The 3,583-nt window shown below is 31.3% G+C and overlaps 1 non-coding gene across 1 annotated transcript; it reads right to left on the reverse strand.

Annotated features, from left to right (window-relative positions):
* Window positions 1-1,593: 1,593 nt before the first annotated feature.
* On the reverse strand, window positions 1,594-2,952 carry LOC104243182 (uncharacterized). The gene is made up of 2 exons (XR_011403664.1): window positions 2,674-2,952; window positions 1,594-1,916 (listed from the first exon to the last, which is right to left on the reverse strand). It is a non-coding gene; the product is annotated as an uncharacterized protein (transcript).
* Window positions 2,953-3,583: the final 631 nt, after the last annotated feature.

A 3,583-nucleotide genomic window follows, 5' to 3' on the forward strand; every position in this document is an offset into this window, starting at 1 on the left:
CTTATCTATATATTTTCAATGAATTTCAACTATACCCATTAAAAAGTTCCTTTTTTGTTTAGATTTTTGGAATATTGTATATATTTTTTGTATTTCATCACCTTGTTTGCTACCTCATCCATAAAATTTCCTTTTTGTCTTGTATCTAGTGTTGCTAATCACGGTTAAAAATATGGAAGGTGATTTTTGCACGTGATTCTTTGAGAGAAAGAACCCTATTATTTGGTTTTTCAATTTTTGTTGGCTAGTTTTGGTAAGTCTATGATTAATAGCTAGAGGTTGGTAAGTTGAGATTTATTTGGGACATTTGTGTAAGTTTCCCTTAAGAAAAACAATTAATAGCATGTTTGGCCAAGTTTTTTTTGGGCCAAAAGTACTTTTGGCCAAAAATTGAGGTGTTTAGCCAAGCTTTTGGAAGGAAAAAAAAAGTGTTTTTGAGGAGAAGCAGAAGCGGTTTTGGAGAAGCAGAAAAAAGTAGCTTCTCTCCAAAAGCACTTTTCTGAGAAGCACTTTTAAGAAAAATACACTTAGAAGCAGTTTTTAAAAACTTGGTCAAACACTAATTACTGCTCAAAAGTGTTTTTCTAATTAATTAGTCAAACACAAACTAGTTCTCATCAAAAGCACTTTTTTTAAAAGTACTTTTGAGAAAAATACTTCTCAAAATAAGCTGAGTTTTAGAAGTTTGGCCAAACGGGTTATAAGTGTACCTTAGCTAAAGCAAGTTCCACCTGGGTTTTTACAATCATGGATTGCACTGTCCTAGGAAATGGGGCAACACACCACTTCTAATACAATTTTCAAAACATCCCCGATCTAAAATATAATTTATCTAGACAAATTAAATTTATTTTAAAAAAGAAGAATTCATTTACGTAGTACTCACTTCGGTCCACTGTAATAAACTTTTTTGTTATTTTTATATATATTAATAAATTTACCTTTATAATTAATTAACAACTAAAATGACCATATTAACCTTAATTATTCATTGAAAATATTAAAAATACTCTTAGATTCTTTTCTCCAAGGGCAACTATGATTTTCCGTATGAGTGTGTTCGTAGGTGCCTTGAAAAAAAAGAAATTAATTCCTTCTTTTTTTTTTTTGGTCAAATATCAAAGCTTTTATTCAACCAGTAAAAGATAATTACAGCACCTCTAACTCCTTTGGACTAAAGAATTAGACCCCAAAAATAGCAAAATATCATAAATTAATTCCTTCTTAATATCTAAAAAATCAAATATTATGAACCATAAAAAAAGGACAAAAAATCAATTAAAATGGACAGGGGAGCAGTACTACTTTATCCCCATTCCATATTCTTTCAATTAGTAAAGTATTACTCCCTCCGGTCCACAATAAGTGACCAATTTATTTTTTTATTTGGGTCCAAAATAAGTGTCAATTTATATAATCAAGAAAAAATTTAATTTATTTTTACAAAATTACCCTTATGTACATATCCCTAAAAAAAAATTTACTCCTCACATTAAATATTTATTTAAGGGTAGATTAGTCATATCAGGTATTTTTATATAGAATTTTTTATTTTTTTAATAGGCGTGCCAAAAGCAAATTGGTAAGTTATCGTGGACCGAAGTAAGTAATTAATAGATAAATAAAGTTAGTTACACAAATCTAAGCCTTCACAACCTCCCAAAAGGCAAGAGTAGATAACATAAACAACAGAAAACCAAAATAAATACACTTTGGTCTATGTTAGGCTTACTTAAGCAGCCTTCGCTGTACAAGCCAAACGAAGAAGACCAGCAATAAGATCTGCATCAGCTTCACTTATTTTCTCTCTAAATTCTCTGCCATGGCTTCTCTCATCAGTTGTTATGTTCCATTTTTCTCCCATTTGAACTCTAAGTTTTTTCATGGCCTCCCTTCTTCCAATGTGATCTGTCATCCTGCAATTTGAATAGAAGAAATAATCTTATAAGCCAATGAGATTTAGGACGTGTTCTGTAGATTCAACTGAATAGAGTTATGGTGGAGTGGTAAGTACTCCTTCATCCTTAATCAGAGGTCTCGGGTTCAAATCCCTGGATATGGAATCATCTTTGTTAGGGAGCGCTTTACCTTCAATGTGGTACTTTTCGACGCGAATCTGAATTTAATTGGGCCCCAATATGAATACCGAACATCGGATGGGAAATTAAAAAAAAAACAGAGACATATGTTCAACTGAATCCAATAATTTAGACACGGGACATTGTTATATAGTGAAAACTACTAAAATTCTAACAAATATTGTATTGCGAACTCATAAATTCAAAAATAAAATACGATCAATGGTACAACAACAACAACAAACTCAATGTAATCCCATAATTGAGTTTTGGGAAAGGTAATGTGTATGCAGACTTTACTCTTATCTCGTGAAAATAAAGACGTCGTTTTTGGTAAACCCTCGCTCAAGAAAAAGTGAAAATAAAGTAACAAACAATTGAAACAACAAGATAATAGGGTAAACGAAACACACAATAACAAACCAAGAATAAAAAATAAAAAATAAGATCAACGCTGGCTAAAAACTTTAAAGATCAAACACATCAAATTTAAATCCTGGATCCGACTTGCGCATTTGAGAACATTAATTTCATACTGAACTATGTATACAGATACATATACGAAAAAAAATAAAAAAATAAAATGTGTGCATACTCTTTAGAGAGAGGAAGTGGACGCATGATCCCTGCAAGGCATACCGGAAACCCACTGTTTGCCATTTTTCTTGAGAAAAAAAAAACACAAGGTTTCTGGAGAGAGAATAGGAAAAATGTTCCTGGATCTTTCTTAAATCTTAACTTCGATTTTGGTATTATTCTCAGGGGGTGTAATGTGATAGAGAAAGAACGAAAGAAAAGAAGAGAAGAGACAGAGAGAAGGTGAAGCATTAAAAGCAGATATAAAGAACCTTTCATTTTCTTTACATAAAGGAGTGGGCATAATAAAACAGATAAAATCAGTTAATACTTGTTTCATGCTTTGTCGTTTTCTATCAACTAGTATACATACTCGCGCGACGCGCAGATTGTTTCAAAGAAAAAAAATGATATAGTAGAAACATGTCTTTATTATAGACTAAATTTAGCGATCTCATTCAAAAGAATTAAATCAAAAAACAAATATATGAATTTCATGGGATTGTATCTATGCGAGGAACCACCAATATCTATGCACAAAAACATGATTAGCAAAGAAGGTTGGATAACCGTAATAAGCCAAAAGGTCAAGTAGATTTCCAAAAATTCACTTCCAGTTCATATACACATCGTCCATAGTTGAAGGAAAGTAAAATAATGATACAAAATCTCAACCAATAATCAAACATATATTGATAGTAGATATAAAATAATCGAGAGTTTTGTTATAGTCAATTTGGATAAACACCAAATCCAAGAGAACATACGTGCGATAGAAGGCAGCGTTCAATTTTTACTATTAATTACAGCATTTCTAAACCAAATTAGCAATTTCTATGTAAATTTGGATAGCTTAGTTGTTACAACATACTGGAGTAATGCTACAGAAGTACTTGGCTTTAAAAAGGATAAGTTCACCTGAAAAAGCA

This window comes from Nicotiana sylvestris, chromosome 11, assembly GCF_000393655.2.
Source record: "Nicotiana sylvestris chromosome 11, ASM39365v2, whole genome shotgun sequence".
Taxonomy (NCBI): Eukaryota; Viridiplantae; Streptophyta; class Magnoliopsida; order Solanales; family Solanaceae; genus Nicotiana; species Nicotiana sylvestris.